Source organism: Lactuca sativa, chromosome 9 (genome assembly GCF_002870075.4).
Source record: "Lactuca sativa cultivar Salinas chromosome 9, Lsat_Salinas_v11, whole genome shotgun sequence".
Taxonomy (NCBI): domain Eukaryota; kingdom Viridiplantae; phylum Streptophyta; class Magnoliopsida; order Asterales; family Asteraceae; genus Lactuca; species Lactuca sativa.
This window is the reverse complement of record NC_056631.2, coordinates 198,645,962-198,658,910: the sequence shown is the minus strand read 5'-3', so window position 1 is coordinate 198,658,910 and position 12,949 is coordinate 198,645,962. Positions and strand designations below refer to the sequence as shown.

At 37.4% G+C, this 12,949-nt stretch overlaps 1 non-coding gene across 1 annotated transcript; it reads right to left on the bottom strand.

Annotated features, from left to right (window-relative positions):
• Positions 1-6,863: 6,863 nt before the first annotated feature.
• LOC111918273 (small nucleolar RNA U30) lies at positions 6,864-6,951 on the bottom strand. Its single transcript, XR_002859143.1, has one exon. It is a non-coding gene; the product is annotated as a small nucleolar RNA U30 (small nucleolar RNA).
• Between the last annotated feature and the right edge of the window lie 5,998 nt (positions 6,952-12,949).

Here is a 12,949-nt window from a genome sequence, read left to right as displayed (position 1 = left end):
TGGGGTGCTTTCGCACTAACAGTCAGTAGTGGTAAGTGTTGTAAGACTACGGGGCAGCCGTAGCATTCACTAGCAGTCAATAGTGGAAAGTGTTGTATGACAAGGGGCAGCCGTAGCATTCACTAGCAGTCAGTAGTGGAAAGTGTTGTAAGACTACGGGGCAGCCGTAACATTCACTAGCAGTCAGTGGTGGGAAGTGTTGTCAGACTACGGGGCAGACGTAGCATTCACTAGCAGACGGTGATAAAAGGTGATGTAAGACTACGGGCAAGCCGTAGCATTCCATAGTAGCTTCGTTGGCAGAGTTGGGGCGAGGCACTTATCTCCTAGTGATCAGATAGGGATCAGGAATGGGTAGTGGATGAGAATGATAGGGAGTTTGCATGTATAGCCCTAGAGAGGTGAGACCTTTAGAGAGGCCGCTCCAGGATATAGCTGGGTGAGACCCGTGGGCGAGGCCCGTATGAGAATAGCAGTATAGGTGAGACCTGAGAGCAGGGTTGCTCAGTAGTATGGTTGGGTGTGACCCGTGGGCGAGGCCCGAGCAAGAATGGCTAGAGAAGTAGGACTAGAGGGGTAGAGGCGGGTGAGACCTGTGGGCGAGGCCCATGAGTTTTAACAGTACAGGTGGGACCTGGTATGGACCTTAGTGTCAAGATAAGGGATCGGGGATCCGAGGAAATTTTAGTGCCTGTATGGCAGAATAGATTGAGCAGTATTAGGTGGTCGAAGTTTCTTCGAAAGTCGCTAGGAGCGACTAGTAGTTGTGTTGGGTCAGCGATCGGTGGGAGCCGGTAATCCAAATATTGATAGGTTGGTAGGGACCAGGGTGGTCTCAGTTCATCCGGAAGTCAGATGAGGAATAGCAGAATTTCCAGTCAGTAGCAGTGCGGGTATGCAGCGTATGGTGGAATTCAGATAGTTGATCGTGGGGTGCTCGACACCAAATTATAGTAGAAAGAATTGTCCAGTGGATACTGGCGATAATGACCCGTACTGGAGGTAGCGGGAGTAATGGATTGGAGAAGATAGGATCTTCACAGTGACAGAGGAAATAGTTGGTTATGGAGCATTGCCTTGGGGAGGCAAGGAAATCGCGCAAGGAAAGAAGGAGTGAACCCCTATGGGTTCAGTGCAGTACTCGGTGAGTACCAAAAGGATTGTCGGTTGAGTAAGTTGTGTTTCCAGAATGTTCAGGGTCAGGGTTGACCCGAGATGATTATCCGCAAGGATTAATGTTAGTCGGAATGACCGAGCGGAAGACCAGCGAAGGTAGGCAGCTGGTGTTGGAACAATTGGTGGGGGATTGGAGGCAGATCGCAGGCGGCTGGCCATAGCAAACTTCGAGGACGAAGTTTAGTTTAAGTGGGGGAGAGTTGTAACAAAGTCTGGAAGGCCAAGAAGGGAAAGAAAACCCTAATTTTAAGGGACGACTCGGCGAGTCCGAGCGGGATCCGGGTCGAGGAGTAAGTGACCGACTCGGCGAGTCGGCCAAGGAGACTCGGCGAGTCTGGTCTATGTGAGGGAAACCCTAAATTCGGAACTTGGAGCCTATTTAAGCGCCTCATTCTCATCTCTAGGGTTCCTTTACTGCCTCTCTAACCCAGAACACCAAACCCTAGCCGCCATATCCGTTGATTGAGCCAATTGTTGCCTTGAAGAGTGCATTATAGCTTGGAGAAGGAAGAAGGATCTTGGAGGTGCAAGAAGGGGCTATAGATATGGGATTGGGAAGATATTTCTAAACATTTGGAGGTAATAAAATAGTTCTTGGACTCTTTTGCACCTAGATCTATGTGTAAGTTTTGGGGCTTTTTAGCCACGATGGTATCCATTTGAGTTAGAAGCCAGATCTGAAATTGCTACTTCGGATCTAAGCATATTATGGTCTTGAGAAGCATAAAGTATCTGCCCTTGAGTTGATTATGGAGCCTCTTTGTCTTAAACCCTAGTTTATGGTGTATTTTGCCTAGATCTCCTTCTCTACACATAAAGTTTGCAACTTTACGTGAGGAATAGGCTTGGGAAGGGTAGATCTACAGTTTAGAGTCCATGCATGACTCAAAAGTCCTCTGCATGTATGGAGATCTGAATGGACTCGGCGAGTCCTTTGAGTGGACTCGGCGAGTAGCATGAAGATTTAGAGGAACTCGACGAGTGGGATGAACCGCTCGTCGAGTCAAATGAATTTGGGCAGGAACTCGGCGAGTTGGAAGAACAACTCGGCGAGTCTGTTGAAGGTTGTCTCATGGACTCGGCGAGTCTGTTCTTGGACTTGGCGAGTCAGGTCGCGAAACCCCAAACCCTTCGAGTTGAGACTCGAATCAGTGAGTCGAGTGGAGACTCGGTGAGTTGGACAGGTCAGGACTCGGAAATCGGTAGACTCGGCGAGTCATGGACTGACTCGGCGAGTCGAGTCGCGAATGAAAGGACTCTGAACATATGAACTCGACGAGTCAGTAGGGTGACTCGGCGAGTAGGGTTGATATGGAAGGTTGACTTTGACCAGGACTTTGACTTAGACCAGAGTAGACTTGGTTGTCTTTCGTGGGTCAGTTAGACTCAGTGTTGCATTGATATTGGTAGCTCGGGGAGCGAGTGGAACAGGAGTTCAGAGAGTTGTCGGGCAGCAGCTAGTGGGATCATCAGCAAGTTCAGCCAGTGCAGATGAGTTTCCCTTTGTGTGAATGGGTCTAAGGCCACAATGCCGGCCCATGTAGTTATGAGTAGAAGACCCGGGGGTTAGCCCTAGGCACAATATGCTAGTATGATATTCAGGACGAGGTCCAGTGATAGCGGGCGGGTGCTCAAGGAATGGTTTATGTGATAGTTTATACTTGTTGTCTGTGTGATGCTTGTATGTGCCTGGTAGGGAGGTGAGTGTGGGCGAGGTCCCGTAACTCACCAATAGCAGAGTGTGGATGGTGTTCCATATCTCATTAGCAGTAGATCAGGGGCGAGGCCCGAGTTAGGAAAAGAGTGAGTGTGGGCAGGGACTGTATCTCACAATCAGTAGGAGCATGGACGGGGTTCCATGACCCATCAGTAGCAGGGCAGGGGCGAGGCCCAGGATAGGCGAGGCCTTATGACAGGATCAGTCGTATGTGTTTAGCTTATGTGTTGTGATATGTTTATGTGTTATTATTTGTTGGTGGGCGAGGCCATGTGACAGGCGAGGCCTAAGTGAAACAGATTTGTATCCGAGCGGGGCTCGAAGCCAGGCAGGGCCTGGAGAGGCAAGGTCGTTGTATCGGGCGAGGCCCGAGGTAGGGGCGCGGTCCAAGATAGCGGGCATGGCCCAGTATGTGCAGTATGTGGTTATGCATGGTATGTGGTAGGGTGGGGAACTCACTAAGCTTCGTGCTTACGGTTTTTAGTTTTGGTTTCAGGTACTTCCGGTAGCGGAGGGAAGAGCTCGGGGTGATCGCATGGCACACACCATAGATTAGACAGTCTGGGAATGTTTACTCTGATAACGAACATGTATTTTGGAAATTAACACTCTGTTTATGTTTTGGAATGATGAATTTGCTTAAAGTAATGTTTTATTAAAAGAAATTTTTAGTCTTGAATTTTGGGACGTTACATCTGGTGAGGTATTGCACAAAGACGAACTGAAGTAGAAATGAGGGGAGGGAAAGGATCTATAGGTTTAATGTCTATTTCTTTTATTAAAGGAAATAAATATATTGTTATAATAACAAAATCAATAAACAATTAATAAATAGCAATTAAATAGAAAATATATCAAAAAAGAAATAAATAAAGACAAAAACTGTTTTTATGTTCGGAGGGATGAAGCAAGTAACTTTTACCCAAACGAAAGACCGTCCGAGTTAATTTTTTCAAAATAAGGACTGAACTTACATTCATGTAATTTACTCTTTAATGAAGATTACTCTTTAATTTAAAGTTTGTAGATGATTTTAAAGTATAATTTTGTTAATTTTGTTAATTTTGTAGATTTTAGAGTATAATTTTGATGATTTCAAAGTTGAGCTATCAAACCAAAAATTTTAAGTTTTTCAACAAGAATTTTAAAATTTTGTAATTCTTTTAAACAACCATATTTTTCAACAAAATTTTTAAAATTTTGTAATTTTTTTAAACAACCATAACTCATTCGTTTTAAATTGAATTGTAAACTTTTTTAAACAACTATAACTCATTAGTTTTAAACCATATTGATAAGCAGTATTTTCCAACATTTAGTTTACATTAGTTTACAATTCATAAATGAATTTAGACTATAATTTTATTGATTTTAGTATTATATTCAGTGTGTTATAATCCTTCAAAGTTGAGCAATTAAAGCTAAAATATTTTCAACTTTTTAACTATTATTTTTTAGTATAATTTAGAATTTTATACATCTTTGATAGATAAATCAAATGAAAGGAATGTTGATGAACTTCATTTATAATCATTTACTAAGTGTGAGACTCATGTATTACATGTGTTTAATTAAAAAAATAAATATAAAATTTGAACAATTTGAAAAGTTTGAATTTATAAGAAAAATGAGAAAAATTTGAATTATTAAAACTAATGAGACTTTAATGTATTGAATACATTACATATATAAACTTTTTCTAATAAATACTTACATATATATATATATTACCTTACACATTAAATGTGGAATTTTAATATAATAAAATAAAAAAATACAATAAAATGACAAGTGGAAAATAAAAAATTTAAAAATTGTAGAAAATGTCATGTGTCCAAATGAATGAGAAGAGAACATGTGGCAAAAAAAACCTTCATTTATTATAGTAGATAGGGAAAATGACTTTTATGGGTAACTATGTTTCAAAATTGTTCAAAAAATATCATTCAAGTTCGGCGTGTTCAAAAAACATCATCCAAATAAAACATTTGTACAAAAAACACCAACAAAGTATATTCTTTGTTCAAATTTAGCCATGTGGTAACCGGCAATTACCGGTAAAAAAAATAAGTAAAGAAAATAAAACAAGAGGAAATGACTCAAAGAGGTAACTATGTTTCAAAATCGTTCAAAAAACACCATCCAAGTTTTGTATGTTCAAAAACCGTCATCCAAGTAAACTTTTTGTACAAAAAACACCAACAAACTATATGTTTTGTTCAAATATTATCCACTGGTAGCTGGCTTTTACATGTTAAATGATGACTTGGCTTAACTATTATGACATGGCATAATAATTATTATAAATGATATATTCCTCATTTAAAACTCGATTTGAGGTTTCTTCATGAATGAATGACTTCTTCTTCTCCTATGATTGCTCTTCTTCTTCTAAAGTGATGATCTCGAACTCAAGTCCAAAACCCGATTAATGGGCCTCTCTACCCCTAAGGCCCAAACTCATAAAAAACATCCAAGCCCAACTATAAGGCCTTTAAGGCCTAATATGGCCTAAGAACCCCCAACATGGCCTTAAGCCCAAAAAATGACTTGCTACAATTAGGTGGGCTGAGGCCTAACTTAAACAAGTCCATGCATACGCCTAACATATGTTGAAGCCTCTACGATTTGGATGTCAAGCTAGTACGCCCATTGTACTCCTAGCGTACTCGACTAGGGTCAAGAACCACTAATCTTCCAAAGGCCATAACTTCTTCATTCTAAGTCCGATTTCATCATTCTTTATATCCACGAGAGCTAATTTAGGCATCAGATAACCATACCGAGAGTCTAAAGAATGACGAAATCGGACTTGGAATGAAGGAGTTACGGCCTTCAGAAGATTTGTGGTCCTTGACCCAGCAGAGTATGTTAGAGAGATGGAGGCCCATTAAGGGACAGGTAAAGGAGCCTTTTTTGCCTTTAGTCAAGAATTTGGTTTTGAACTTGAGTTCAAGATCATCACTTTAAAGGAGAAATATATCAGTTATTGTTTTGTCAGCTACCGATAAATAATATTTGAACAAAACATATAGTTTGTTTGTTTTTTGTACAAAAAGTTTACTTGAATGTGTTTTTTTAACATACAAAACTTAGATGATGTTTTTTAAACAATCTTGAAACATCATTCCCTCTTTGAGTCATTTCCTCTTTTTTTTCCTTTATTTATCTTTGAGTCATTTCCTCTTCTTTTTTTTCCTTTATTTATTTTTTACCTTGTACAAATTTCTTTACTTGATGATGTTCGTTGGACGCACCAAACTTGAATGGTATTTTTTAAACGAGCTTGAAACATAATTACCCAAATAAGTCATTATCCATTCATTACTTCATTTATATATATATATATATATATATATATATATATATATATATATATATATATATATATATATATATATATATATATATATTAGTTGCTTTGATCGGGCCAAAATGCTCACACATATACTGCACTATAGATTAACATATAAAATTAGAATTTAAGGCGATAGGCTACTAATAAATTTTGTTTTAAACGAAAAAATCACAACATCACAAAGTCACTTATAAAAATAATTATATTTACCAATTTTAAGATTTTATAAATTTAAATAAAACAACAAATAAGAAACATCAATGTTTGGACAGTTTTTTTAATGTCGACTTATCCTGTCGACAAATGTTGACGATAAAATATTTTAAGTTATAACTTTGCAAATCAAAATATTTCAGTACAACTCCCTAAACCATCCCTAAACTAGGTTATAAGGTCAAAATGATCGAAAAAATACTGTAAAACGGTTATAATTTAGCAAAATAACAAATATAGCCAAAAAATAACGCTGCATATACCATGAGATCAATTTATGATTCACGATTAGCAATCTAGAAACCTCATTCCATATAAATAAGTAATAACAAAACAAATGACGCTTTAATATAAAAAGACCTAAATGGAAACAGTCGCGATTTTGAAATTAAAGGAGGTGCTCAGACGCTCTATAAAGAATGGATTAGAGAGTTTTTCCTCACAAAATCTTATCAGATTAACGAGATTATTGATAATCATCATTGCACCTCATCTATTTTTTTCGAGATCAACATTAAAGCAAACAAAAAACTGGAATGGAATTAAAACAGATGTTCTAATAAAATTAACTAATTCAAATATCGAATCAAAAACAAATTAAAAACTAGAATTGAATTAAAACAGATGATCTTATATAATTAACCAAACGATAAACAAGAATGACCTCAATGAGATTTGCAGGATGCATATGCCACAGGTATTATATGGTGAGAAATTAGGTTGCGGAAAGAGGCAGCGGAGACTGATGTATTTGTTAGGGTTTAACAATTGTTTGGTTTATATAGACTGTTGGAGGCCTGGGAAACGGGTTTGGGCTTTCGATGGTGGGCCTATACGAATAACAATTGTTCGGTTTATATAGACTGCTAGAGGCCTCGATGTTGGCCTATACGAGTATTTCTTTGATCTTTGACTGTAGAGTAAACGAATACGACGTAGTTATTCGTTATTATTGGGTAAATAACATAAATTAGGGTTTTTGTTAACGAACAAAATTTTATAAGTGTACAATAGGTAAAAATAAATTATAGTAGGTTAACATTGATCATATCTAAACATGCATTTCTAGTTTGTAAGTATAAATATGTAAAAACATTTTTTTTTAATTCTCCACATATTATGATTGTATTGGCAGTATCCCTGGGACACGTGTGACAAGCAAGCAAAATACATTTGCAGAAAATGATGTGTGACTAAAAATATTATTGTAGTTTCTGATTTTAATATGTGTTTTATATTTATTTAGGATGGATGAACTCTAGGGAAATAAAGTCTAAGTATACATATTCAAAAAGTCATTTCAATTTTCAACCCTTATAATAGGTAATGATGCCATGTAGAACGGTGTTTGGTGATTAAGATGTCTAATTAGTGCTTCGGTGGCAGCTAACTAAGCGCCACTATAGCACCCTTCGTCCCCCAGGCTCGCCACATAGGCACATGGCTCCATTATAAAAAGACAATGAATCCTAAATAAGATATATTGGCCTACATTATTACCAGAATCGATTTTCACCCACAAACTCTCTTGTTACTCTCATTTTCTCTTGTTTAAAATCTCAATTCTAATCGAGAATGTCTGCCTCTGAAACTAAATACTCATATGGGGATTTCCATGAGTCCGTTTTAGAGATTCCAATTGACTTGAGTTGTTAGCCATCGGAACTCAAGTTAGACTGTAACTGGCAACAATGAAGGTGCGACTTGGTTCTATGAAGAAAAATTGAAGGTGGTGATAATGATTGGCATGGTTGCATTGTTTATGGTTTTGGGTTTGGTTAGACGTAGAGATGTGAGAATGTTGGCGAAATTAGTGTTTTTTGGTTTCATGGTTATTTAGTGATTTTTCCATCACCTTTAAATCAAATCGTATGTAGGTTTTGTTAAGATTTGTTTTACTCATATGGTATTTCTTGGGTAATTGTTGTGTTTGTTAGGGGTATCTATCTATCTATTTATAACTTAGGTGATTAGCCGTGAGATGAACGGTTTACCCCTTCATTTTGTCTATTATGGCTACTTTAACATACTATTTTAACACACAAAGATCTACTTTAATATCTAAAAATACTAAAGTTAAGCGACCTTTAAAAAAACAAATGATAAGTTTGTATGGCTAGAGTGCCATTTTCCCTTGTTTTAAATAAACAATTTCAAGTAAAGCATCAACTTTAACCATACCTATAATCCTATAAAAACATTAACCTTAACAATATATCTAATTCAAGTAAAACAAATACAAAACAACTACTCGGGAATATCTATTGGCTCATCTCTATTTCTATATTCATTGTTTATCGTGTCTTCCAACTCTAATATAAACAAAAAATAAAACAAAATAGGAGGTTAGTACATAATTAAACATTTGGTGTAACATCCCAGGTTTCAGGTATTTTCAAATCCTTCCCTTGGTTTTTAATTTATGTCATTTTGGTCCTTTGATTGTAAAGATAAAGCCCTAAGAAGCGCTAGAGGCAAAATGGTAATTTTGGGAGCACGAGTTGTACGTTGAGCGTACATGTGAGTACCCTAAGCGTACTAGGGCGCGCCCTAGTACGTTGGGCGTACACATATGTACGTTGGGCGTACTTATCTCCAATGGAAACCCTAATTTTTAAGGTTTATGGGTATTTAAGCACCTTTATGGATCATTTAGCCTCATCCATTTAGCCTCCAAGCCCTTGAGTCGTTTTTGGAAAACCCTAACCCCATAAGAGAGTGTTTTGAGCTTAAAGTGTGTTCTTTGTGTGCTCATGGAAGAAAGTGTTGCATTAAGGAGATTAGAAATTGAAGCAAGCTTTGTGGATCTTGGATCATCACCTTCCTGGGAAGCTCTAGAAGGTAAAAGTTGTTACATTTATGCTTTGTCTGCGTGGATCTCATTTTGATAGCCTTATGATGTTCCTTTTGTCCCAAAAGTCTCATTGTTATGCATGTTTAGTTTTGGACGTTTTGGGCTGTCCTTTCAGACCATGTGAAGGGTTCTAATGATGGGTTTTGAGCAATACATCAATCCTATGGTGCACATGCAACCCTAAAGCTTTGGATCTAGGTTTCTCTATTATACAGGCAAATCATCCAAAGCTTACAAACCCTGATCTAGCATACAACAAAACTTGAAAATAACATAAATAGCCAATAAGAATGTTACCTTGATTGTTGCTTGAAGATCTTTAGATAATGAGAACATAGCACCTCAAATGTGATGCCTCTAATAGATCACAAACACCAAAGCAAATTGGATGGTCTTGGAGAGAGGGGATGAGAGGCTCAAAATTGGCTCTAAGACTTCTTAGGGTTTCTGGTGGCCGATTTCTGAAGCCCTAGGGGTCCTTATATAGTGGAGCTGCTAAGGTTTCAGTCAAACCCCTAATTGGATGGTTTAGGCCTTAAGCAGTCCAATGGAACCTTCTGGAATAAGGCCTTGAACGATTTCAAGCTGGGCTTCCACCCTAATTTCGTCCACCCCCCTTATCCATTTGATCCACAACCCAAAATCCAATTATCTTATAATTTCAATTCCAGTCCCCTAAGTTTAATTAATATCTTTTGATCACAAAATTAATTTCTTAATTAATTATTAACCAATATTAATTAATCTCTTTTAAATCTGTTAAGTTATATCTCACCAACTAAATACGGGTTTTAATTTATTAAGTCACAAAGTTGGCCCAAGAAGTATAAAACTCTTATTTTACCAATTTGACCAAAAATATATATTCTCCTGCATTCTTTCTCTCAAACTTACTTATCTAATCTTACCTTAGTGACTTAAACTCTTCTTGGTCATTTTCACGAAGTCATAACTTTTTGTTCTCATCTTTTTCTCATAATTGATCATTTTTCCATTTTGGTCAATATTTAACTAAAAGTCATTTTTTTTTTAAATTTCAGGTTCTTACATTAATTATGTATGTAATCAACAAGTGGAAGAATAGCAATGTACGTTTATTCATACACATAACTCATACACGAACACACACTATATTAGGCTAAAACATTAAAGTGTATTTTTATTCATACACATTGAAAGATTGATATATTCCAACATTGAAATTGATATTGGTTTACACTTTATATCATATACATTACACATAACACATTTAAAGATTGAAAAAGTTGATTGTGGTTGCTTAGTTAAGTTTCTTGAGTTTCTTCCCACTTATTAATTTGTTTTCTGACTGGATTCAATCCAGGATGATACAATTGATCGATAGCTTGAAGGAGCTGAAGGTCAAGTACTCATGAGTCAGTTGGTCACGACAATAGTTTGATCGATTGTTGCAATTTTTTATTTTGTTACTCACATGATGACCACATGAGGGAAGAACAAATTTAGCTCAATTTGCTTTCTGCCCAAGGATCACGACTAATGTCGCAAGTGAAGAGAATCGATCCTAACTTTACTTTTCATATTCTCGGTTCCGGTTAATCCGTCTGAAAAACCGATTTTTATACGCGGTACCGGTTAAGAGGATATGTAGTAATCGGTAGTCGGCCCAAACCATCCTATTCGGTTCCAACCAGTTCCGGTCCAAAAGTTTGGCCTTAATATCAAGCACCGCCTAAATCATGTCTTCGAATTCTCGTCCATGATATCTTGAATGTGACATCCCCAAAATCTCGGCCAGAAAAGACCGTTTTCATTTATGCTTTTTAAACCTTTTAAGAGTAAATTCTTTTGATTTTAAAAGAGATGCGGAATTTGTTCCCAAAAACAAAACATGATGAAGTAGGTTTTTATCAAAACATTTCATAAAGAAATATGATTTCATTTCATAATCAAAAGTCGGGATGTCATAATCCGATACAGACCATAAAGCATAAATGATAACATTACAAGTCATTCAACAAATATATACATATACAGACTTGTAAACAAAACAACTTGATGATTCATCCATCTTATGCCCTTGCGCCACTTCCTGTAATACAAATAAACTGAGTCGGTCAGGCTTAGGAGCCTGGTGAGCATCTAGGGTTTTCAGCCCACAATAAATAATTATATTTAATTCAACAATCAACAATAACCCGATTACCCATTCCCATTATCCTCACTTTACGTCCCTAAAACAACATCTATTATAAGGGACCTAATTTAGGATTTTTCATCGGGACGGACATTACTGCAAAAGGGCTTCCTTAGCAATAATTATCCTAAAGGCAACCATGAGGGGGATAGAGTACACCGGTGAACACGTCGTTCACAACACGTACAAGTTATGAGCCTGCTAGTGTTCCACAAGACTGTCTAGAATGGTATGTGGTCGTCATCCATACTCTGCTGAATGACTAGAATAACACCAACAACACCGAAGCCTCTCATATGTTTATTACACACCAATTATCTACCCATGTTCTACCCAACATATTAGTAGATAAAAATATACATTTTTATACAAAGTTTAAAACATGTATAACATGCTCGATCAATACATTTTTCCACATAACAGATGAGGCATACACACATAACACGTATTTCATAGAGAATAAATCAGATCTATGAGATAATAGAAAATGAATATACAGTCACACATATAATCAACAAGGTATACACGTAACACATATTTTATATAAAATACTTCATAATAATGTGTTGGAAGAAAATGACTACATACTCACTTGATCGGAAGATGATCGGGCAGCACTACAGCTTGCAGAAGTAGTGTTTCTCCGTAGATCTGGAGATCTTCACAAAAACCGGGCTCCTCGCGGGCAGGGCTTCAGCTTGGGAATCTCACTTCTCGGGATCCTCGGGACTTCGGATCTTGCTTACGCAAAACGAGGCAAAATCTAGAGAGAAAAGGAAGAAGTTTGTAAAGGAAATCGGTTGCCTTCGTATCCCCTTTTATAGGGTCTGATCCTTGGAAGTACGTTGGGCGTACGAGGCTACGCGGGGCATACACCTCGGATCGTCAGCGCTTACGCCATCGGAGGTACTCGAGTGCGAAGGTCGTCACGCATCGCTGTACGCTGGGCGTACAACATTACGCTGGGTGTAACCTGGATAAGTCCGGTGACTCCTCTTCGGATAATATCGAAAGTTTGAATTTAAATTTATATTTTAAATATTTAATAAACTTCAAAAATTCATATCTTCATCATACGAACTCCGTTTTCGACGTTCTTTATATCCACGCGTAGGTGAGACTACGCTCTACAACTTTCGCTTAGACTCTGTCGGCTAATTTTGACTTTATTTTTATTATTTATTTTTAGTAGGCTGGGACAGGAAAACTTCGTTATAAATTTATAACTTCTTCGTCTGACGTTCGTTTTCGCCTAACTTTTTATCGTTTCGCTACTAACAACGAGATCTTCGATTCTCGTTTAGATTGTTTCGACTAAAAACCGCTCGATCTCAAATCGAGTATTCGGGCTGCATACTGCCAAGTCGATACTTCAGAAAATCATAACTTCCTCATACGAAGTCAGATTTGGGTGTTCTATATATATTCGGAAACCTCGTTTCGGCCACTACAACT